General features: G+C 38.9%; 1 protein-coding gene across 2 annotated transcripts in view; it reads left to right on the top strand.

Annotated features, from left to right (window-relative positions):
- The window catches only part of SERTAD2 (SERTA domain containing 2), a 112,572-nt gene that overhangs the window by 4,318 nt on the left and 82,368 nt on the right, over positions 1 to 25,886 (top strand). The window contains exon 2 of one of the 2 annotated variants that reach the window (XR_008618910.1): positions 9,311 to 10,617. The exons of the other annotated variant lie outside the window; for it this stretch is intronic. The gene's annotated coding sequence lies outside the window, so the exon portion shown is untranslated. Of the gene's footprint in view, positions 1 to 9,310; positions 10,618 to 25,886 lie in introns of those variants that run through there. 2 annotated transcript variants of the gene reach the window in all.

Raw genomic sequence — 25,886 nt, 5'->3', positions numbered from 1 at the left:
AAACTTAGAATTAAAGTCCCTGGAGTTCTAGACTGAACCATGCTACCGATTGGCAGGTGACCTTGAGCATTACACTTAACCTCCAGGACTCTCCCTGTTCTTATCCTTTTTTTTTTTCATCGTTGTTAGATTATAATTGCTTTACAATGTTGTGTTAGTTTCTGCTGTACAACAAAATGAATCAGCTATACGTAACCTATATCCCCTCCCTCTTGGGCCTCCCTCCCACCCTCCCCATCCCACCCCTGTGGTCCTCACAAAGCACTGAGCTGATCTCCCTGTGCTATATAGCAGCTTCCCACTAGCTATCTGTTTTACACATGGTAGTGTATATACGTCAATGCTACTCTCTCAATTCGTCCCACCCTCCCCTTCCCCCTGCGCCCCCACCGTGTCCACAAGCCCGTTCTCTATGTCCTGCCCTGCCACTAGGTTCATCAGTACCATTTTTCTAGATTCCATATATATGTATTAGCATACATTATTTGTTTTTCTCTTTCTGACTTACTTCACTCTGTATGACAGACTCTAGATACATCCACATCACTACAGATGACTCAATTTTGTTCCTTTTTATGGCTGAGTAGTGTTCTTATCCTGTTCGTGGGAAGAGGAAGGCAGTAACCCTGCCCTCCCTCACAGAGGACATTGTAGGGGTAAGTTGTAAGTGCTTTTTAAAAGCATTGGAGAAGGACAGGGTGCAAGCAAATACAAAGTAAACATTTGCATTTAGAAATGGACATTTGTTTGTCATTATTAAAAAATTGTGACTTTAGATCTTTTGTCTGAAGGGCATTTTTCCTTTTAACTATATATTTGTAGAGACTTCTTACTGGTATGTTCACAAGAAAGTATAAGGTACCTAAAGAGCCAAGAAACTTTGAAAGGGATTTTAAATGTTAACATCGAGTTTTGGTACATCCTGGATTATAGCAAATGTTGATATTATAAGAACAAACTTTATGTATCTAGGAGATAATACATTTTATTAACTTAAAGCTTGTAAAACTTTCACGTGTGTTACAGGAAAAAAGTGTTTAGATGTATCAGTTTCGTTAGCAGTACATTCAAAGAGAAAAATTAGATTATTTACTTTTAAATTTCAAAAGGATTTCTTGGCTAGAGGACCCCTCCTTACACTCAGTTATTTTTGTACCTTGAATACAGTGAAATGTGCACATTTCAGAATATAGTGGCTTGAAGGATTTTATTTACTCCAGCGAATCTTTTATTTAGGAAGGTGAGTGAAGACAGGTATGGAAAGGCTGTATTTTAAGAAACTAGGTTTTTTTTCCTCTTGTCCCTAAAAATGAGTTCTGAGTCTTTAGAAGTCAAAAAGCCCAGAGTTAGCACGTTATGTCAGTTTCTTTGAATTCAGCTTTCCCTCTCTCTGGTTATTAACAGAAGAGTTGTTACAACCTTATGATATTATCACTTTTTAAAGTGGAAATGAAATTCTAGTGTACTCAGAGTAAGACCTATTAAAACAAGTGGGACATACGAAGAAATATTTATTGTCCCAACTAATATTAATTATAGTGAACAGTGATCCTCAAATGCAAGGTTGCTAAGCAGAAAGCAACTTTTAAAAGTGTATTGACCTTTTGTCCTTATTGTTCAACATCCAATTGATGAAAACTCAGAAGGATCAGATTTCTTTTCTACTTTTGAATGTATAGTCCACACCGATGTTTATAAAGTTTTGTGTGATGTTACGTACAACTCTGTAGTGTTGAATGTTTACTTTTAACATATTAAATAAAATGACCAAAACAGTCCGCCTTTTATTTAAATTTTATCTGATTTTCACAACCTTCTTCCCTTTGTTCTACCACTGTTTTTCAGTTTCCTTAATATTATCACTTGAATTTGTGTTTCTTTTAATGTGGCATCTTTCTCATTTTGCTCTTCTTTTCACATTGGTCTTTTTCCTTGATTATGACAGGTTTTTTTCTTTGCCTCTCTTTTGCCTTTGCCTCTGTTTAAGACATGGAATAGGGGTTTTCATCTATTTCAGTCTGCTTTCATGGGACTGAGGCAAAGTCCTTCCATATAGAAAATTTGCTTTGCCTTATTTCAGAAGATGAGCTCTCTGACCATCTTATCTACACAAAACTTAAGGGGCCATTTTGTAAACCTAAAACCAAGTTTTAACTCATGTGAGGTGGTAAAAAGGGACAATAACGATGTGTTTATTATTTACTGCTTTTCTATTAATCTCTTTTTTGGGGGGTTAACCACAGAATTTTTTCTGTCCACATTACCTTGAAACATCTCAAACATCCAGGCTTTGTGTTGCTCGGCGCCCAGTGCTGGGCGAGCCCTGGCGGCAGTCTGAGCTATGACCGTGGCCACCTGACCACGTGGGGGGCGAGTGGGCCTGAGAACAGCACATTAGACATGAAGAGCAGGTCCTTTGTTTTGTTTTTAACTCCGTAAAACCAGACAAAACCTCAGACTTTGTCCACTGTGAGGTTTTCCAGGGTTCGCCATTGTTGAATGACTAATGTTCCTGGTGAAGTAACCATTAGCTTTATTGTCTTGCAGTGGCCTCAGCTCAAATGAAATGTATCCCTTTGAGTTAATTTTGTTTTGATTTTAAGACTTCTTTTCACTGAGAAAATCAAAGGGTATGAAAATGAATATGTATTTTTAAACAAAAAAGATTTACATAAAAATCCTTTGAGTAAAAAGATTTTCTAAGGACTCAAATCCATTGATTTGGAGAGAATGTTTAGTAGTTTCTTTCTTTCTTATTTTTTTAGCATCTTTATTGGAATATAATTGCTTTACAATGGTGTGTTAGTTTCTGCTTTATAACAAAGTGAATCAGCTATATGTTTAATAGTTTCTTAAAATACTTGACATTATTCAGACATTGGTAGTAGAAAACCTTTCAATTTGATTAAAGGAAATGAATCCCCTTTTTGATTTACAAAACAAACAGTCCATTGTTACTTTTTATTTAAACAATTCAAATATAGGGTTAGATAAACTTCATTTTGGAGTTGATTAAATAAGAGACTTTCCAGAAATTGTACTTTGTAAAATCAATGCCTCCTGGAAGAAGCTTGGTCTTTTTTTTTTCTTTTGTAAACCTATATCCCATTCCTGACTTCATTCATTTATTCATTTCATTCAACAGATTTATTGAGCACTTACTATGTGCCAGCTACTCTTAGGAGGCATATACATTATAGCAGTGAAGAAAAGAAACAAATATTATTGTCCTTGGAGAAATTACATTCTAAACTATTTTGATGTGTTTAGAGCTTGTTATCTACTATTTTGAGTAGTGATAACTAAACACTGTGTAATAATGGTTTGAAAAAAAAGTCAAGATTTCTTCATATGGATTTTATACCTTTTAAGTTGGTACAAAAGTCTAAAACTGAATCCTGAAACAAAACTGCATTCAAATGGACAATTTTTATTTGAGTTTGAGTTGAAATATTAAAAACCTATAATGTTGCTGATGTTTCCACCAGAAATCATGAAATCATCCTCATTTATGAACCCTGGGAAACCTTACATTGGACATGGTCTGAAATTTCTCCTAGCTTTTCTCCTAGCTTTTCTTTACACCTTTGAAGTTGTTTTTCTCACTTTGCTTTGTTTTCTTTGTGACAGAGCCTGAAAAAAATGTGTAACACTGAAAATTGCACAATGGAAATGTAGTCGTCTCAGCTATATGGCACAATTAACAAGAAAATCTTAAGTTTCCTTTGTCTAGTGTACATAAAGAACTAATCTTTTGTTTCTGTGATTGTAAAAACTATGTAATTTCCTAAACAAATAAAACTCTTAGTGTACATTTCCACCTCAAATATTAAAGAAGATATATGTGTTTTTGTGGTACAAATAGCACGAGTATGATATAATATAATGATTTTCATTAATTATTTTATTTTTGTTCATAAATATTTAACACATGTCCCAAGTGTTTGGGGATATCAGAGACTAATAGACATGGCACCTGTCCATAATGGTTTTCACAGTCCAGTTGGGGAGAGAAAAGATCCCCACATAAAAATTGTCTCTTGTGTTGGGCAATATGAGATTTAACTTGATGGATAGTCTGGTGTAGGCCACTACAGTAAACAAGGTCAAATGGACTTGCCTTCTGGAAGTCCTGGCTGGCCTTCATGGGAATCCATCCTTCCTTTTTTTGTTTTTGTTTTTAATCCTTTTAAGTTTGGGAAAGATGGCCATCTTTGTGCCTTAGGCACCTAAGGGTAGAACAGTCCCTTTTCTAGCTACTGCAACTGCTCAGCAAGGAAGGAAAGGAAATGGAGTACACACCTTAGCCATTTATTATCAATACATTTGCTAGCTATCCCCGAGGGGAGCAGGGACTCTGAACCGAAAATAGAATACAAATGCCCCAACTTACCGTGGGTCAACTTCCAATGGTTCAGCTTTACCATGGTGTGAAAGTTCTATACATTCAGTAGAAAATGGAGCTGGAATTTTGAGTTTGGATCTTTTCCTGGGCTGACAGTATGCTACACGATCCTCTCGTGATGACAGTCACGAGGTAAATAACTAATACACTTACAACTATTCTGTACCCACACAACCATTCTGTTTTTCACTTTCAGTACAGTATTCAATAAATTACATGAGATATTCAATACTTTAGTATAAAATAGGCTTTGTGTTAGATGATTTTGCCTGATTGTAGGCTAATGGAAGTGTTCTGAGCATGTTTAAGGTAGGCTAGGCTAAGCTATGATGTTTGGTAGGTTAGGTGTATTAAATGCATTTTCGACTTATAGTATTTTCAGTTTACATGAGTTTATCAGGATGTAACCCTGTTGTAAGTTGAGGAAGATCTGTATATGAGCACACAATGGATATGGTTTGGGTTCTTGAGGACAAAAATTTTTCCGGAGCTTTGGGAAGGCTGGGACATCAATGAGGACCCTGTACACAAGGGGAATTCCCTGAAAAATGGCAGAAACACTGAAAGGGGAGGAAAGAAGTGGAGATGGAGACTTTTGATAGTTACTGAAGACACACTCTTTTTCCCTCAGTTTTGCCTGGAGCAGTCCTGCCTGTGAGATGGGCATGCCCTGGGCCTAATATGCCAAACTTAGGAAGTCTATATGTTGATGTAATATGTAGGTATGATCTTTCTAAATTGTTTTGCTTTTCAGTTAGCCGAGATTCCTGATATGTGTGTGTTTAAATTCTAAAATATAATGCCATGTGACTATGGCTTTTGTTTTCATTTTCCTGTACATTTAAAAATATTAAGAATTTCTTTGTTTTTTTTAGTATATTTGTTTATTTGGACCTAAATCTAAGGTAGAATAACACAATATATGCTTGTCTGTTAGATTTAAATTAGGGGGAAAAAATCTAAAGCCTTAATGTTTATTTTAGCTGTTGATGAAAGTATTTGGATACTTGTATGCTTTTTTTTTTTAATTGTTTCTTTTCCGAGAAACTGTATCTGTGCTAGAACCATCACATATCTATTTGATTTAAAGGCCACCTGGGATAGTTATGTTCATTACCTTGATTGCTTATGATTTCGAGGGTATATAGGTATGTCATGACTTATCAAATTATACATTTAAAATATATGCATTTATTGGATATCAATGAAACTTTAAGAAAAAGCCACCTAGGTTGTAAGGTATATTTTTCAAGATAAAATCTCTAATGTAAGATTATATTTTTAAAGTTTGTCATTTATTTTTTATTTCTTTTTAAATTTTATCTACTGTTTATTTACCTCTATCCCATACCCCAGTCACATATATTTTAAGAAAGACAAATGGAACTGCAGAGACTCATGTGCCAGCTGAAATTTAGATATAGGACCTTAGAGAGCTTTCTACTGTATGTAATGCTCACTAGAGTATTTTTAAGTAATTTGCACAAATTTGAATTTGGGGAATTGGAGTTGTGTATTTTTCAAGGAATTCTTCTTTCCTTATAGTTTAACAGATTGTGACTCATCTTTGGCGTGGAGTAAAGAGCATGATTTTAGTAGGACTTTTTTTTTTAAAGAGATTAAATGGCTTAATGCTTCTCCTTAAATATTGTTCCTTTTTTTAAACTGCATTTTTATAAATTAAATTTTGGCATGTTGGACCATAGAGTCTATGGATAGATTTGTTTAGGGAATAACCGAGTCTGCTCCATTCTTCTTGCCCTCGTGGTCTTGAGCACAGCACAGAAGGCTTCATTATCGATCTGTTATAGAGTCCTGGTCTAATTTTAATTGAGTATTCCTTATGTCATCCAGTGTGTGTTTCAGAGAAATTTCTTCATTGTTGGAATTAATGCTTATGTTAACTTTAAAACGGCAATTTTGTGTGTGTGTGTGTGTGTGTGTGTGTGTATGTATGTGGCCGCGCTGCATAGCATGCGGTATCTTAATTCCCCGACCAGGGATCAAAGCCCCGCCCCCTGCAGTGGAAGCGTGGAGTCTTAACCACTGGACTGCAGGGAAGTCCCTAAAACGGCAATTTTTTATGAATAAAAAACATTACAGAAAAAAATTTGAGTTGTGTTTTTGGGATTGGGACTGTCAGGGTATTAATGAGTTGTGCCTTGCAAGCTCAGGCTCCTTCTACCATATAAGAGGGCCACATTACAATCACCCATCCCCAGGCCACAACCCAGGGTGAGGCCCTGGTTTCAGTATTTTTGAAAGTCCTCAACTTATTCCAATGTACAGCCACACTGTGCTCTGCAGTGCTGTATCTCACACCATATTCCCCCACACCCAAACTTTCTGTTGTAAAACTTTTCAACTATGTAGAAACCTTGAAAGAATAGTTCAGTAAAGACCCATATTTCCTCCACCTAGATTCAGTAATTATTAACCTTTTGCTTTATTTTGCTTTATGACTCTCTGTCTCCCTTTCTTTATATGTATAATTTTTTGTACCATGTGAAAGTAAGTTTTAGATATCATGACTCTTTACCATTAAATATTTCAATATGCGTCTCCTAAGAATAAGGACATCTTCCTACATAACCACAGTACCATTATCACACCTAAGAAAATTAATAATAACTTGGAATGCTTGTTAAGAGCTCAATTTCATCTATTAAAGATGTATGAATTCGCATTCTGCTAAAAGTTAAATGCATATGCAGTGAGAAGTTCTGCAGAATATGAAATTCTGGGCATTTTTGCTAAAGATATGTTTCTTTTCTGTGTTTGCAAGTAAGGCCACTACTTCAAACATTTTTATAAGGTAAATGCCTTTTCTTATGTATGGCGAGGTAAGATCCTTTCTAGATCTAATGTCGCATGATCATATCATGAGAAAAAAAATTTATCAAAGTCCATGCCACAGTGTGGTTTAGTGGAAAAAGCCCCATTTTGAGCCAGAACAATGTTGGTTCAAATTCTTGCTCTGCCACTTACTGCAGGTGACCTTGGAGAAGTTGAACTCATGTATCAGGATGCTTTTAGAAACCACCCTCAAGCTTGCTGGAATCATCGGGAAATTTATTATTTCACAACAAATCCAGAGCTACGGCGGGCTCCAGGGTTGGTCAGTTCTGTAGCTAGGTTCTTAGCATCTTTTGGCTTTCAGCTGGATTCCTTGCTGGCTCCCACGTCTGTTTTGGCTCCTTCCTCAAGCTGGTTCACATGCTTATGTTATGGCATTCAGAGGAAGTCAGAAACCTCCACAGGTGTGGACTGTCAGTCTTTCTGTCTGATTGGGCATCTCTGCCCACATCTGGACTAGAGGGCTGGGGTTCTCTTAGGGAGAGGAAGGGAGGAATGGATGTCGGGTATACCACTAACAGTGTTCATTACTTCTCTCTAAGTCTCCGCTTTCCTCGCTATAGAATAGGAACAGTGATAATCTATCTCTATGATTATTAATTGGTATACAACAGGGAAAGCAACAATACACAGCTGATTTTAATAAATGCTAATTCCTATTTTTTCTTCTCTCCTTTTCATCTTATGGAAAATTCTCTCTTCCTTTGACACTGCTACACTCCATTCTAGTAAGTATATGTAAGTGATTCTCTCAACTGGTCTTTTACCTGTCCTCTAACCTCAGTATCTAGGGCATAGCATTTTTTTAAAATAAATTTATTCATTTTATTTATTTATTTTTGGCTGCACCGGATCCTCACCGCTGCGTATGGGCCCTCTCCAGCCGTGGCGAGCAGGGGCCGCTGCTCGCCATGGCACGCGGGCCTCTCACTGTGGTGGCCTTTCCCACTGCGGAGCGCGGGCTCCAGGTGCGTGGTCCTTAGCAGTTGCGGTGTGCACACCCAGCAGTCGTGGCGCGTGCGGACTCAGTAGTTGTGGCACACGGGCCCAGCGGCTCTGCGGCACGTGGGATCGTCCCGGACCAGGGCTCGAACCCATGTCCCCTGTATTGCCAGGCAGACTCTGAACCACTGCGCCACCAGGGAAGCTCTAGGGCTATATAGCATTTTATGTGAATTTTGCACTTTGGTCAGGTACCCTCCATTAATCTATCTTGGCCCTTCTTATTTTTTCTTATATATTTCAACTTTATATTATTCCAAAGCTAGGGAAGGGAAACTGTCAGCAGTGTGCATATATTAATCAAGAGACAGATCAAATGGGAACAAAAATCTCTTTAATTTCACTATTAGTAAAAACAACAGAGTTGAAATAGATTTTTTTCCTTTATTTAAAAGAAATGCACCATGACCTTTGGAAGAGTCAGCAAAATAAAGCACTATATTTGAAATACAGTACCTTATTTGTCCAGGATAGACTGGGTCTTTGATATTTTGGGAATATCTAGTCTTATCATGGCAGTTTAGCCACTCTGGTTTCTCTACAACGTACTTGCTAAATAGAATTGTGTCTGATTTACAAGTCAGTCTTTTCTGGATTGTTTGATCTTGAGCCCTCTCTCACCCACTGTGAGAAAGTAGTCTTTTAAAGACGCGTTTTCCAGTATGTGTGCACACTGGTGGGTCTTTGTTCACGCATGCCCTTCTCAAAATATGTAGAGGATTGTCATATTTTCCCCCTATGGAATTTCTAAAGCACTCCTGAATCTCCTGTGAAGCCTGCAGCATTGTCACAACCCAATCATGTGGGAAGATCTTCACCTTTTTAAAAAATTTTCTTCCTAAATGATGGGATCACTCTTGAAGGAGAGCTACTGATTCTTCTTGACCACTCAAGTAGACTGTTTGATTCCTGCCAACCTCCATGGAAAGAACAGAAGAAGGGTGAAAGGGTGAAAGTCTTGTGTCTCTCTTGATTTGGAAGATGCTAAGTCTTGGCTTGTCTCTAAATTTTCAGTTACAGTTTTTTTACTTTGTCTTTCATTTTCAGGTTTAGTGTTGATGAGGTACCTATTCCTCTAGTAAGCTCTGTGAATACTGAAAATACTCAGATTTTGAATGGTTCCATCCATAATTCAAAGCTTCTGCTGGCATGAATTGTTTTGAGCCAGAGGAATACTTTTTTAAAGAACTATTTAAGGGCTTCCCTGGTGGTGCAGTGGTTAAGAATCCGCCTGCCAGTGCAGAAGACACGGGTTCGAGCCCTGGTCCGGGAAGATCCCGCATGCTGCGGAGCAACTAAGCCCATGTGCCACAACTAATGAGCCCATGTGCTGCAGCTACTGAAGCCCGTGCACCTAGAGTCCGTGCTCCACAACAAGAGAAGCCACTACAATGAGAAGCCCGCGCACCGCAACGAAGAGTAGCCCCTGCTCGCCACAACTAGAGAAAGCCTGCGTGCAGCAACGAAGACCCAGCGCAGCCAAAAATAAAATAAATAAATTTTTTTAAAAAAGAACTATTTACATATGTTTTGATGTTTCTTATACATCTCAAATGACAGTTCTGTAAACTTTAAATTATGAAGCAGCACAATGAAAGCAGAATTCTGAAATAAATTGTATTTTATTAAAGAAGCCAGAGAAGGGACACTGTGGCTATAATCTTAGTTAAAAGTGCTGGAGTTTGGGGGAAAAAAAGTTAGAACATTGTATTGCATTTCCTCAAAGTGCTGTTGGTTACTTTTAAAAAGGGTGACATAAGACTGTAACTTGTGAAGCTTGGTTTTGTTTGGGCAAATTTTTAATTTTAGTACCTTGCAGAAAAGTTTAGTGGACAAGATTCCCTTTGCTGTGTAACAAATGTTTTTGCTATTTAGCTAAGGTTTACTACCAGTGGCTCAGAGGCCGAAAGGAAAAGTGAAATAGCTGTTGTTTCCCATCTAATACTAGATTTTATTTTTATTTCTACTACCCAGTGTTAAAAGAAGAAATGAAAAGAAAGCAAAGATCAAGATCCAAAAGCTCAAACTAAAATTTAATTTCCTAACTAGAATAAGGCTGGCTGGTTTTGCCATGATGTGAAAAGTCATCTCTAGGAAACATTTGTTAATAGCTAAACAGTTGGCCATACTGATTGCTGGGATTAGTAGTTGGATTGGGATGTACTCCTGTCGTCAGATACTCAATCAGGCAGGTAAAAACCAATCAAGGCTAAGCAGTTGGGACTGACTCAACTTCTTTTTTGCCTCCCTACAGAGAAATGTTTCAACTATGCTTCTTGCCCCTACTTTTTAGTCTCCCTGAGAGAATGGAACAAAAGTCCATGTGACAATGGGTTGGAGAGCAGTGCATTATCTGCCTCTTATTATGCAGGACTTATATACTCTAATGATAGAATAATTGCTAGAGCCTTGTTTTTCTTTCTTGATTCTATCATTTCTGTGTTTCCTTGGGAGCTTCTCATGGGCGGGGTCTAAAGTTGTGTGGAATGGATTCTAAGGGCAAACTGCTTTTGTCCCATGTCATTTATTGTTTTCATTTTCGGTAAGAAATTCTTATTTTGGCTGAAAAATTGCATCATGACCAACAAAAAAATGTTGACCAGCTAAGAAAAGTATATTTACAGTAGCTTTGAAAAAGCTATTTGGAAAAGAGATTATACTTAAAGATTATTATTTCTGAAAGACCCATATACCATGGAGAAATTTTCCGGCCATGAATCCATTTTGCTTATTAACCATTCGTGCCATTCAGTCTGTAAATCTTTAATTATATGCTATATATTTGAGCATGAGGCATTTGGGGACACTTACTGGTCAACTCTGAGTTTTGAGAAATTTTTTTTTTTTTTTTTTTTTTTTTTGTGGTATGCGGGCCTCCCTCTGCTGTGGCCTCTCCCGTTGCGGAGGACAGGCTCCGGACGCGCAGGCTCAGCGGCCATGGCTCACGGGCCCAGCCGCTCCGCGGCATGGGGGATCCTCCCAGACCGGGGCGCGAACCCGGTTCCCCTGCATCAGCAGGCGGATGCGCAACCGCTGCGCCACCAGGGAAGCCCCAGAAATTTTTTTTTTTTAAGTTGCAGCCAGACAAAATCAAACGATAGTTTGAGGGTATTATTGGAATTGTATTATGGTTGAAAATTTTGATTGTTAGAATATTTGTCTGTAATTAGCCATAAATTTAGTTTTATTGTGGACCAAGTCATGGACTCTGCTGGAGATGCAGAGTCCTAACTTAGTGTGAAGAGTCCTAACTTAGTGTGAAAACGTTCTGGTTACAGGGACCCTCCTGTCTTCTCAGTACTGTTGTCGTGTTCCACTTCAACCCATTTCACGTGTTGTGGCTAATGTAGTGACTGCTGAGTGGTAAGTGCGCTAGATCAACAGGGGTCATAAGTTTTTGGTTTTGTTTTTTGCAGTACTTATGCATCATAAGAACAACATGGTGAAAACTGAAGCATTTTCTATTTGGGTTAATTTAGGATCACCAATAGAGATATAAGGCATTTGACCTTTTATTCTTTTTTTTTCTGTTTTGCTCTCACCTGATTACTGGATGGGGAGATGGGCAAAGAATCGATGTTGAGGGGAGGTGATGGAAGAGAGGTGCTGTTGCTGCCACTTTTTGTCCATCTGTGTAATCTACTAATCATTTCATATGGTCTCTGGCAACTGTTCTGGTGACAAGTTTTACTTCTTTTGGAGAAACTGTGATTTTTATTTTTGAATAATTGTATGAATAAGAAAATGGTTGTTTTTTTTTTTTTGCGGTACGCGGGCCTCTCACTGTTGTGGCCTCTCCCGTTGCAGAGCACAGGCTCGGGACGCGCAGGCTCAGCGGCCATGGCTCACGGGCCCAGCCGCTCCGTGGCATGTGGGATCTTCCCGGACCGGGATGCTGTGGAGCAACTAAGCTCATGCACCACAACTACTGAGCCTGTGTTCTAGGGCCCGTGAGCCACAACTGCTGAGCCCACATGCCACAACTACTGAAGCCCGTGCACCTAGAGCCCATGCTCCGCAACAAGAGAAGCCACCGCAATGCGAAGCCCTCACACTGCAACGAAGAGTAGCTCCCGCTCACCACAGCTGGAGAGAGCCTGTGCACAGCAATGAAGACCCAATGCAGCCAAAAATAAATAAATAAATAAATAAATTTTTAAAAAAAGAAAATGGGTTTTTAAAAACAGATTTCCTATTTCCTAAAATAAAGTGGGAAAGGACTGCTGTGAGGCTGAGAAATCTGGAGGCCAGGAGACAAACCGTGGGTGCTCAAAAAATGCAGCTCCGTGCCCTCGGGGAAAAATATAAAATAAAATGTGGAAGCCTTTTCTTTTGTTCTTCTGCTTCATCTTATATTAGCCATTTGCTTGTAAACATTATTGGTGTGAGAATTCCTCTTTTGAAAGCTTTCAAGTTGTTTTTCTGTCCAAGTTGTTGGCATTCTACCTCACAGTATCCCTACTTCTTATTTGAGGAATACAAAAGGAGATGCACTTTAGACTATTTATCCTTTAACTTTTGAATACTGGATGCAGGTATTAGTGCAAATTCTGTATGCCATTATGTGATGAGAAAAAAAAAAAGACATGTTTGTGACTAGGAAACAGTTCTTGGCAAAGAGAAGTTTTGTCCTGTTCAATCAGTTACTGAAATGGAGCTGAGTTTACTTTTATTATGTATGTCTTTGAAGTTGAAATGATTCAGTAGTCATTTGTGAGCACTAGAGTAGTGAGTTCTTGGGAACGTTTGTACTCCCAAGGAGGCAGTTTGTGAAGCAAATGTATAGTGAGTAAGTATATTGTGACTTTTTTGACTAGCATGCTACAGAGCAGATGATGTTTTGGTATACTAGAGCACAGTTAAGCCACGAGGTGTCAAGTGGAAACTCAGGCACTTGGTCAATCCAGTTATCAGTTTCTACTCTTCATATGCTTTCATTTTCTTGGTGTGTATTTGTAATTGCTTTAAAGTGATCCTGTCAATTTGACAACCAGAGAGGGTAACAGAAATAAAGTCCAGATAGTTGATTTTAGAATTTTAAGTAAGTTGTAATAGGGGAACATATTAAGTGTGAGGATAACCATCAATTTGATTTTTCTTACTGTTCCTCTTGCTTATCTCCTTGACTGACAAGTTGACTGCTTCACTTATGTAAAGTTTTATTTCTTTTAAATTAAAAATAAAAGTTCATGCACTTTGTACTGACTCAGGATGTGTGATGCTGTGTTTTAATCACTGCTCTGTTCAGTCAGTAAAATTCCTATACTTTTAAAACATCCCTGACTCTCAGGTTAGTACTGCTACTACGTGCCGCCATTTTGTTATCATTGTTTTGCATCATCATTGACTTGTGTGATCAGGTGTCTTTCACCACATGAAGGAATGAAACTGGCAACAGTCATTTTATAACGGTGTATGTTAATGTATAATGTATAATGTTTAATCTACTCCACATCTTTCTGCAAGGTTTTCTGGCATCCTTTTTTAGCATTCATGTTAAAGGAGGTGCCCAGGATGGCCCTTCAGGTTTTTTGATGTGTTTAAGAATATGCGGTCAATGTTACTTGCTGGAACCAGCCCTGGAAAAGTTGAACTGGTGCCATATATTTCTTGCTACTGTTATGTCTAACTATAAAATGAAGGAAGTGCTAATAACACTTCCTACTTGTTTAGCACGTTTTCCTCCCCAGCTCTCCAAGGAGTTGGCCAATATCAGGCAAGATTCCCAGCCCATGTTTCTATTATTTTATAATTCTTGTAACAATGTCCCATAAGGCTGCCACTCGGTATCTTTTTTCTTAGGTTCCCCTAAAATTTGGAAAGTAATACTTGCTAGTATCATCCCCATTTCTCAGATAACTAAGAACAAGGCATATCTTGGCTAAGTATTTGACCTAGGATTATACTATAATCAACCGCAGTGCCGAAAACAGAACGCAGGATTCTTCCTCGACTTCATTTTATTACCGAGCAATAGTTTCTCTCCTTTACAGATATATATACTTACAACAGGACCAAAGAAAATACATTTCCAGGTTCCAAAAATATTTCCCACATCTCTTCTTCAGTGTCCCAGTGTTAGGATTTATACTAGATTTATTGTCTGAAGTAAAGTTTCAGTGCCGGTTATAAACACTATCTGTTCCCATATTATTCCTGATTTGACTACTATCCCAGAAGGTGATGGATAGCTGAAGAAAGAGTATAATGAATGTATCCCCTATTTTCTTTTTGCCCTTCTAAATTTGATTTAATATAAGGTTGCTTTCTGCCAGGAAATTTCATGAATGGGCATATGGTAATAAGCCAGATTTTTTTTTTCTTTTATAGTAATAAACTTAACAAATTATCTCCCCAAAGTGGATTCAGTTAGAGTGTGTTAAACTTGAGCGAGTACTTCCTGAACTTACAGGGGGAAGCAACGCCAGCCACTCTGAAAATGAAGTTGTTCCTATAAAACTTAGTTACTGCAGTCTGAATATATTTTGTGCTTTCATGTAGATCTTCAATAATTCTTTTTGTAAGTGAATGTTTGCATAACTTGAGGAGGAGTCTGTAAAAACTAGAAGAATTGATCGTTCTGCTTTAAAAATACTTAAAAAAAACTGAGGATAAAGTTTCTGAGAGTGGCAGGTTTTGTGTTTTTTTTTTTCTTCAGAGTAACAAGTGAAAGCTGCATTTTGATCAATTTTGCTCAGCCTTCTTAGTGACAACTCCAGGCGCAAAGCGTGTGCTGGTGTGCACACACAAAGCAGTCTTCTTGTTTTGGTGCCCCGCACGTGAACCACTGCATGTCCACACATGCCTCACATAAAGAGTCCATTCTTGCTCACACGCAGCCAAGGAGGCTGGCGGCTGCAGTCTTCTGCTCAGGGGAAATTGGCAGCCTTTCTTCTCCTGTAAACAACAGCCTGACGTCACCCCATGCAGCAGTGATAGTGGACCCACTTTAGAGATTCTCAACTGGCAGATCTGCTGAAGTCCTGTCACTGGCTTTGATCATCTTCACTCACACTTGAATAAATGCAGTACAGAGAAATTCGTTAATGTCAGGAATACTGGTGTAGCCCTTTAAAATGGTTTGTGAAGTACTTGACCTTGAATTTTCACATATAATCCTAATGTGAAACCTGTGTGAGGAGCAGGAGAATTGTAGTTATTTCTATTTTAGAAAGGAGGTAACTCAAGTCCAGAGAATTAAAAAGTTAGCCAGTGGTGGAATGACAAATTCAGGCCTTCTAAACACTGTTTTGTCTCTTTTTACTACGTTAAATAACTTCTTTAGTAATTGTTAATTGTTCTGTTACTTCCTCTCCCATCTAAAATGTGTGGGACGATGATTTATGAGTTTTTTCCCAGGCAAGACATCTGTGCGTTAAAATCAGATAGTCTTGTTGCATTCGGAAACTCCCAGACAATACATTAACCCACTTCCTTGCCTCAGAGAGAGCCTTTTGAAAAATCTAGCATAAGTCTACACTCACCAGCCTAATTGGAAAGATTTATTAACAAGATGATCCTGTTCTTCATTTGGCCTCTGAAAGCTACATAAAATCGAGAGGATGGAAGACCGTAATTCTTTTGTGTTGTTAACAGGAAGAGACAAAGCTAACATGAAGGGGCTGTTCTATTAGTTAGAAATCAGAATTTTATTGGGAAGGAGGGGAGAGTTGAGCTACTGGTTAAAATATAACTTACTTGTTGTATAAGTAGTTGTCTTTCTCACATACCCACTTCTAGTTTATTTTCAGGCAATTACAAAAAGTGAAAAAGAACAATGACCTTTCATGATTTATAGTTGTGTATGTGGTTTGGGAATACTTCAGGTTGTAGATAACTCTTGGTTTTCTCTTTTTGACTCTGAGTCGGTTTTTCAATGTGACATTGAAGAATAGGTAGAAGGGTGTTTAGGTGTGTGTGGCCTACGCACAGTAAATTAGTCGGACCTTAACTTCTCTGCTGAATGTAGTCGGACCTTAACTTCTCTGCTGAATGCCGCAACTTGAGCCAGCTCCCCTGATTTTGAAGTGTATGTTTAGAGAATGCAAATTAATGTTGATTTTAGCTTACCCCTGACAGAAAATGTGTTTAAATCCTATGTATTAAAAAGGCAAATATAATTTAAAAGAAGAAACTGCTTTCTAAAACTGCACTTTGGTATACAGTAGGCACTCAAAAAGGAATTTTAAATGAAACTGTGATAATCAGAAATTAACTATGTTAGCAACCTCAGTAAGCTACCATCTATTATAGTAGTTGACTAAAGATACACCCAAGGAAAAAAAGTGCGTTTGGGGTGGAAGAAACATATTTTGTTGCAAAACTTAAAATGAACCAAAAGAGCTGTTTATTTTGCTTTTTATTTCACTGAATGGAAAAAAGTAGCTTTGCCTTTAAAAGACAGTACTGCTGGTTTTAAAAACTGTAGCAGGTTGAAGGAATAGAAGGGTAGTACATCAAATCTACTTTAACAAAGAAAACAAGTCACTACCTTCTCACCATCTTTTGCTTCTTTCTGTCTATGGCAAAGAATAAGGAGCAAGTAACAGCTGCCAGTCAGAGCCCCTCATTTCTGTTGGGCAGTGAAGTCTCAAGAGTCTGAGTGTGCTGGGGGAGTGGAGTGGCCAGTGCAGTGAGCCGCCCCAGCAGCGGGGGCAGTGCCACCGGTGCAGTGTGCACACCAGTGCGGGGCTTCCCCAGCGCTGCCCTTGGGGGAAGCCCATGCCCGCTTGTTACAGGAAAGGTTGCAGGGGGTCTGCCCAACCCAGCTTTAAGTTAAAAAGCTGATGCTTAAAGTGTCCCAGTCTGTCACTTAACAGCGTGGAGTTTCTCATCACGGCAAGCGGCTGTTTGTAATTGTAAGCACATAGTAGTAAGGGCAGAGGACAGATGTTAGATAAGTGAAGTCAGTGGGAGAGCAGTGGGAGAGCCAAGCTGGCCTTAGATTTTAACTTTTAAGTAATTATCTTGCTATGTGTTCCACAGTGGGTAAAATATGAGCAGAAAACAAGGTGGAATTTGAATTTTAGCCCTCCATAAAAGCATTAGCTTTTTATTTTAGCATTTCAGAGTTGGAAAATACCATTTTGGCAGATTTGGTACGAATGATGATACCACCTGGATTTGTAGGGTGCCTTGCAGTTCATAATCACTCTCATGAGCATTATTTTATTTAACACCTGCAGCTGTAACCACCTCGTGAGGAACTGCCCTTCGCCTTTATAAATGAGAAAACAGAGTTCTGAGAGGTTATGACTGGTCGAAGGGCACCCAGCTAGTAGGCAGTACTAGGGCTTCGACTGGAATCCCTGTCCTTTGACTCCAGCGTTCCTGTCACCGAGCCGGGAGCAAGCACCTTGGTAACACCCAGCCTCATGGTCTTCCCACCTTTCGCTCTCGCATCTGCGCAGAAAACCACAGGCAGCAAATCGAGCTTAGTGACCGGTTCCCGTTGCTCACAGTAAACTGTATCATCAAAGGGTAGCTTTCTTGATTGACTTTGAAGTTAATAATCCAACAAAAAAAGAGAAGACTTGTTATTTCTTACGCAGAGTTAGAAGAGTAGTGCACAATGAACCGTAGGGACCATTTGGTTTTAATACACATTGTTTTACCCAGAGTAAAGCCCTTCATAAGGAAAGTGAAACTCCAGTTAATTGCAGAGGACTAGAGCCCATTTCCCCAGCCTCAGACCAGGTGGCCTTTTCTTTTAAAAAGGACACCTCCTTAAACAGAGGCTAGAGTCCTCATCCCAGGAGCTAATTTGACTTGAGCTTCCAGCAGAAGCATTTACCCTTTGCGAAGCCTTGTGCTGGAACCAGGCTTGTGGGAGTTTAGGATCGAGTGGGCGAGACTTACTCCAGGGTGAAATGCCCCAGTGCTAAGTGTTCAGTCATTTAAGAGATTAAGAAGGTCACGGATAGATTCATGGATAACTCAGATTTGGTCTCAGTCTTCTGGAAAACATTTATGAAGAAGCCCTTTCTTCTATGACCTTCTATTTGTAAGAAAAATGACAACTGTGGCCACTTAGGAGTGTTTCAGAATAACGAACGCTGCCTATCCCTAAGAAGCTGAAGTATGAAGATTAAAATTAAAAGCAAATCAAATTGTGATTGTTAGCCCTGGATTTCTCTTTAGGCATTGTCCCTAGAAGTTTTGACTGAGAAAATCATATATTACTTGTGCCTTGTTATAAAAACTCTGCTAATACCTTTTAATTCCTTGGCATACATTTTCAAAGAACTGATGGTGAGCGAGAGCTTGGAGAGCCTTTTTGAACCCCCTGGTAATTTGGGCAGTCTCCAAGTCAGGCTGTAGTTGATAGGGGGTGCAGAATTGATCAGAATAATTACAAGTTCCATTATGTAGAACTTTGCCAATAAAAATGCGCAGGGAATGCCTTTATAGGACCTAACTTGCACCAGAATTAAACTTGTCTTTCTCAGCAGTTACTTCCAAAGCTGAACAAACTTCATTGTGTAAACAGGTCAGTTTGTGCAGTATTCTGCATGACATGTTCAGGTATACACAAAGGCAGTTGGATTATAAATTTCAAGGCCAAACTAGCTTCCAGTAAAGCAGATATATGAGGAAGCTATATTATATTATATTCTTAGAGGAAGAGAAAATTCTCTTTAATTTAAAAGCTGCGTTCAATTTCCCAGCCTCTTGGCTTGGATCGTGCTCACCTCTGTCAGCTCCAGGTTTGGCTCCTCCGTTTATTCTCTCACGTTCCTGCCTCTAGGTCCTTGAATCACACTCGGCAGTACTTGCTTATAATCAGGTGGTCCTGTCCTCGCTCCGTTCTCCAGGGCCGAAGAAGTGCATAGAATGATTTGGGGTTAGCTTTAAAAAAATAACCAGATACCCCATTGATTACAGTCTGTGTAGTACCTTTCTACCATAATGTGTCTCACTGGCTTCAGATCAGGCCAAAGAGGTAAAATACTGTAAATGGTACATATGTAAACTTTACTGAAGAGGCTGTGAGGATCCTACCTTCACTTACCATGTTTACCCAAAAGTGTCCCTCATTTCATTTTGGTAGTGAAGACCAAAGTTGAATTTCATTAACAATCTATGTATATTTATAGTTTTTTGTGGGTTTTGCCAGTTTTCCCTCTTAGGTGATAAATGGTGGTGGTGAAGGGGAGTTCCATAAATTTTAGGGCAAGAACCCAACTCATTATTCATTCAATTCATTATTCATTATTTAAATTTTCAGTTCATCACTTCAGCCCCCAAGACTTTAGGAGAAAAACAGGCGTTGCCTGTCTATTTGTTTGATGGAAAGTGTCAGAAACCTATCAAACTAACTTAGAAAATGGAGACTTACTGACTTATAGAATTTAAGAAAGGCCTGTGCCACCAGACTGTGGGAGGAGCAGTACCGCAGTCGGCTGGAACGTGGCCAGGACTCTCTCCGTCTTTCACCTCTGTCTCTTTCTGCATTTTTGTTTCATTCCTTCTCATGACCGGCAACATGGCCACCAACAGTTTTTATTATAGCTTCTGTCACTGAAAAGTTCTCTGAATGCCAAGTTAAGAAAAAATCATAGGCAAGAAACTCAGATCCTTGTGTGTCATGTGTCCATCCCTGGGTCATTCAGCAGGGTTAGGGAGGTGGGGGTCATGTAGAAACATGGTGACACGTGTGTGTTTACCCATAGGACTAAAAGTGGGTAGGTGGGTATTGCCCAGGATAAGACATGCTTGTTGGGAAGAAAATTCCCCAGCATGTATGCTTACTACAACATGTCAGACCAGTGCCTTTCAAATGTTTTGACAGAAAACCATAGTAAAAAATACATTTTACTTTTGAGCACACGTACACACACACACACACACACACACACACACACACACACAACTGAAAAAAAAAATTGTGAAACAGTATTTACCCTCACTATGTACAAGGCATTCTGATACTTTCTATTACATTCTATTGTAGTTCATTTTTAAGAAATATTGATTATAATTTACCTAATTGATTTCATGACATTAAGAGCTGTAGTTTGAAAAATACTATGCTAGATGTTAAAAGTAGCAGGTAGATAACTTCACATGCAAACAGATACTTGCGCGTGGATATTTATTCAGTCTTGTTGAATAACTTATGTTCTAGAAAGATGCTGGGGTCTCATAGGGTGACAAATATGTGACATGAATGCCTTTTCCAGTTTCCATGGTGGATGATATGATTGTGCTTTTCCTACCAAGGAATATTCTGGAGGCTTTCCCAGCCCTTTGTAAAGTAAAGTAAGCAAGACGAGTGCCATATGCAATCACCTGCACTCCGCTCTGTTATGGACTTACCTCTTGCTAAGAAATCCTGAAATCCTGAAATCCTTTGGACCTAGAAAATTTCCCAAAGTGCTTTCACTTCTCTCTTAAAACAAAACATCAGCACCACTTTCTTGAAAACTTTGTTGTGGCAGCATGAAGGGCAGCTTTCCTGATCATTGTAATACTGTAAAAGGATGGATGAAATCTTTGCTTATCCAAGAGTCAGCTGAAAAACTAAGGCCTCTTGTTTTTTATTTTCTACTGAAACATTTGAATCCCCAGCCTTCTACCTTTTAAGTTGAATTGAGAAATTCAGATGGAAACTTAACAGCAGTAGAACAGAGTGACTCCTGAACGAGACATATGAAAATGCAGAGAAGAGTAGTAGAGTTCCTTCCTGCAAAAGCCCGTGGAGATCCTAAATAACAACTGATTAGCATATAGTGCCGTGAATCTTACTGTGAAATGCACAGCCATAAAATGTTTAGAAGAATATATTGGAGAGTATAGAATTAGGAATACAGAGAGATTTCATAGAACAAGATACAAAAAGTACTGACCATCAAGGAAAAGATTGATAAATTTGACTACTGTTGATGAACTTTTATTCATTAAAAAGATTGGAAAAAGTAGATTGAGAAAAGTATTTAGAACACATATAATAGACAAAGGACTGATATTCAAAATATATAAAGAACTGTTGATGGGAGTGTAAACTGGTATAACCATGTTAGGAAAAAGTTTGGCAGTATCTAGTAAAGCTGAAGATAAGATACCCTGTGATTCAGCAGTTTCACTCCTACTAGATTTATAACCTAGAGCAATAGTTCCTCAAACCTTTTGATCTCACTGTACACTTTTGAAAATTATTGAGGACCTCAAAGAACTTTTGTTTATGTGGATTATATCTGTTGATAGCTACCATATTAGAAAATAAAGAAAAATATAAAATATTTATTTATTCATTAAAAAAACCATTATGTGTTAACGTAACTTATTTTTTATGAAAAGTAACTAAATTTTTCCAAAGCAAAAAAAATTAGTGGGAAGACTGGCACTGTTTTACAGTTGTGCAGACCTATCTAATGTCTAGCTTAATAGAAGAGAGCTGGATTCTCCTATCTGCTTTTGCATTTATCTGTTGTGGTATGTTGTTTTGGTTGAAGTAGACAAAGAAAATGTAGCCTCCACAGATACGTAGTTGGAAAAAAGAGGAATATTTTAATAACCTTTTCAAACAATTTTGGATATTCTTTTTTGTAAAATCTGAAACCATATCAATATACTTTAATTTACTTAAAATCTTGTAGTTTACCTTGCATGTTGTTGAGTAGATTTTTCACTCATGCCTGATTTTGTAACATCATACATTGATTGTTTGGAAAATATTGTTTCACTGAGTTATGCAGATATTTTCATTGTTGACACATTTCATTATACAATATTAAAATGTCACATTCTTTAACTTTACTACTGATATCATCAGGAAAGTGTTTAAGTATTGGGAAGCTGTCAAGCACGTAGTGGCAGATAACAAGTTTTCCAAAATTCTAATTTTCACTTGAAAGCCCGAATTTTATCACTGGCACCAAAACTCTGTTGTTTTTCTCGAACTGATTGGCTCACTTGTCTGCTAGATACTCAAGTCTGAATAACCACAGTTTGTCTGACTGTCATTCCTTCAGTAAGAATGGTGTCCCATGAAGCAAGCAGCTAGCTACCATCAGCTCAAAGGCAAACAATTGCCCAAGCCCTTTCTCCAGGCAACCTTCGTCCCTTGGTATGTGGCAGAAGTGCTTTATGTGTACTCTCCCATTTCGTCACACAGAACATTAAAAAGACATGTACTTGAGGGTTGAGATTTAATTAAATTAATATTTTTTTTCTGCTTTAGTGGGTGAAGGTCAGGAAAACAATGACTGCTAGTACCGTTTGGTGCTACTGCCTTTGTTCATGTCATCCTGAATCCATCTAAGCTTTTCACTGTTTTTCAACAGTGAAAAAGGCAAATAATGTCTTAGAATTATTAGGAAAATAGTTTTGCCTTTTGGACCCTCTGAAGGGGCCTGGAGATCCCCAGGGGTCCTAGAACTCCCTCCCTGTCCAGGAATTGGACCACACTTGAGAACTGTGTGCTAGAGAAAGCACAACTCTTGTGCACCAGGATACACAGGATCCATCAGGGATACATGAATGTGAGTGCAAGGGTGGGTGCGCATATAATCAAGGAGAGGTATGTGGTGAGGAGGATGCTTCTGGGATGCTGACAGTGTTCTATTTCTTGGCCTGAGTGGGGGTGTTTGTTCTATGATATGTGAATCTGTCCATTTTTATGTATGTACTTCTCTATGCGTCTTTTATTTACAAGTCTGATTCTCTGACTTTCACTAGCATTGTTAGTGTTAGTCTCTGGTTTAGCAAAATAAAGCGTGTTGAGAAGGGAGGAACCATCCTCCAGTGCTCCCCTCTTTGTATTGTGTATGGGATGTATTTATCCAGCCTTTTCTGCATTTTGGGCTGTGGTTCTTTTGGTTATATTACAGTTGAGGTAGGAATTCAAGTACTTCTAGTGTGTTTTCCCCCTCATAGTTTCTGACATGGCTAAGGCAGTGAAAATTATGAGGAAGCTTTTTTTCTTTTATTTGAAAACTTTATGTAGTGCTTAGTTTTTTGAGACTTAGGAACCTTACCATAGAAGCTATTCCCATATTCTTATTTTCTGGAAGGGGAACAAAATGAAAAGTAACTCGAGTAAGGACACAAATGCAGAGTAAAACCATTTCTTCTTTTGCTGTTATTAAATCATAAAACTATGGTGACCATATATGAAATAAGAAGTCGTAATCAGATTTTGGCATTACTGGGTTATCTTACTTACAGTCATGCTTTGAGAACACTTTCATTTTAGTTGTCTAATATTATCTCCATAACACTGAATTAAGCACAGCAAGTACTAATACTTCCATTTCATAGATAAGAAAACTGAGGCACAGAAAAGATCTGTGAATTAATTCAGTAGCAAAGCCAGGACTACTCTAGATTTCATGACTCCTGTGGAATTCAAGATAGTCATCAAAACCTGGACATTTTTGTCTTTGCCTCGTTAGTTCTCCTAACAAGCCGAGCTCCTCCACTCTTGGTCAGGAACATCAGTCAGGGCTCTGTATGTACATCAGCACCACCTACCATGCTTCCTTATGCTCTGACACTTGGAATGAGAACATTTAGAAAACCACAAAGACTAAATTAAATTTCAATTTTGTCTGTTAGAAACTGAGTCCATTGAGGTGTGTGTTCTATGCTACTAATCGTGGCCTTCAACCTGAACCCTCGTGCCATAAGTGAGAGGAGTGTTTATGCTCCTTTTGTTAGCTGTCAGGGTGACTGGAAGGTGGTGGAGCTGAGCTGGACTGCAGATAAAACCAGTTCACTTTCAGATGTACCTGATCTCCCAACAGTACTGTCTTCTTGTTCCTTGGCCAAGGTCCACACACGTGGGATTTGCATGTGCAAGAGTGTATGCACTAACAGAAAAGAATGATCCCAGCTTGGCTGCAACAGACTAGGCAAAGAGCCTAGGCAAAGAGCCCCTGGGCTCTGGAGGATATGGGGAATGGCCCAATAGAACCAACTCTGACTTAAATGGACATGTGAAGCCTTCCTGAAAGTGGCAACAGAATCTCTGGCAACAGAGTGAGGCAATTAGAAAAAAATAAAGTCTCTTTTTACAGTTTGTCCAGGTTAATCTTTTTTCTTTTTTGAAAGTAATGTTTACCTTTGTTTAATGTTAGAGTCCCAGGATAAATAGATACTATATGTAAATGGATATTATGGGCCCTGTATTTCACAACCAGGACCTGCATTTAGTAAATATATTTCTCATTAACTCCTACCAGGATGTTATTTTTGAGATATAGGTCTTAATCGAGTCTTTCACAAGTGAAATATAACAGAAATCTTAGAAATGAATCTACTAACTGCATTTTTCCGGATGCATTTCAAGTACGGTAGTCTAATTATAAGCAACCCCTACACACAAATGGCTGCTGCTCTTGCCCCACTGTTCCCCTTCTGACCAGGCCCAGGTGCGGCTGCCACGGAAGGCGTTGTCAGTGCTCAGAGAATTTGTGGGTCAGAGTGGAGGAAGGAGGGACAGTTAAAGAAACAGTGCGTGGGGAGCAGACCCCAGGAACAGAGCCTGTGCCGTCATACTGTGGCAGTTTCCTGTCCCCTTGTCCACAACCAGACTTCTTTGTTTTACGTATCCTCATCAAGTGCCATTGGACAGAGTAACAAGTGTGGATTAGCAGGAGTCTTCTTTTTTTTTTTTAATTAATTAATTAATTTATTTATTTTTGGCTGCGTTGGGTCTTTTGCTGTGCGCGGGCTTTCTCTAGTTGCAGCGAGCGGGGGCTACTCTTTGTTGCGCGGGCCTCTCACTGCGGTGGCTTCTCTTGTTGCAGAGGATGGGCTCTAGGCGCGCGGGCTTCAGTAGTTGTGGCACACGGGCTCAGTAGTTGTGGCTCGCAGGCTCTAGAGTGCCGGCTCAATAGTTGTGGCACACGGGCTTAGTTGCTCTGCGACATGTGGGATCTTCCCGGACCAGGGCTCAAACCTGTGTCCCCTGCATTGGCAGGCGGATTCTTAACCACTGCGCCACCAGTGAAGTCCAGCAGCAGTCTTCTTTAACCTATAGCAAGGAGAATAAGAGCATGAGTCTGGAGTCTGACACTGTAGACTTGAAACTGGGTGTTACCACCTCCCAGCTGTGTGACCTTTGAGCATGTTGCTTTACCCCACCTAGTGAGTCTGTTTTGTCTTCTGTGAATGGGGATAATTGTACCTACCTCCCAGGGTTACCCTAGGATTATATTATGACCTGTATGCATATGGTATACATGACCCCATGCCTAAGCTGTATTGATAGTAAGCACTCAGTAGATGGTAGCTCTTTTCATATATGCAGACAATTAAAAGGTTCATTCATGATCCCTACAGCATAAATTATTTTTAAGACAAGGCTTTATTCCACGTATCTATCTGAACTCTACTCCCCGGAGGAGCTGACATTTTTTTTTTTTAATGAAATAATTTTTAAATTTAATTCATCATTTTCAAGGTATCTTTATTTTTCACACTGGACTTATAACCACACATCCACTAAAGATCAACGTGGATTTTATTTTTAATTTTTAAATTTTATTTATTTTTTTAATATAGCAGGTCCTTATTAGTCATCCATTTTATACACATCAGTGTATACATGTCAATCCCAGTCTGCCAATTCATCACACCCCCACCCCCACCCCCCGCCGCTTTCCCCCCTTGGTGTCCA

This window comes from Physeter macrocephalus, chromosome 12 (assembly GCF_002837175.3).
Source record: "Physeter macrocephalus isolate SW-GA chromosome 12, ASM283717v5, whole genome shotgun sequence".
NCBI lineage: Eukaryota > Metazoa > Chordata > Mammalia > Artiodactyla > Physeteridae > Physeter > Physeter macrocephalus.
The sequence above is the reverse complement of the archived record's forward strand: the minus strand, read 5'-3'. Positions and strand labels throughout refer to the sequence as shown.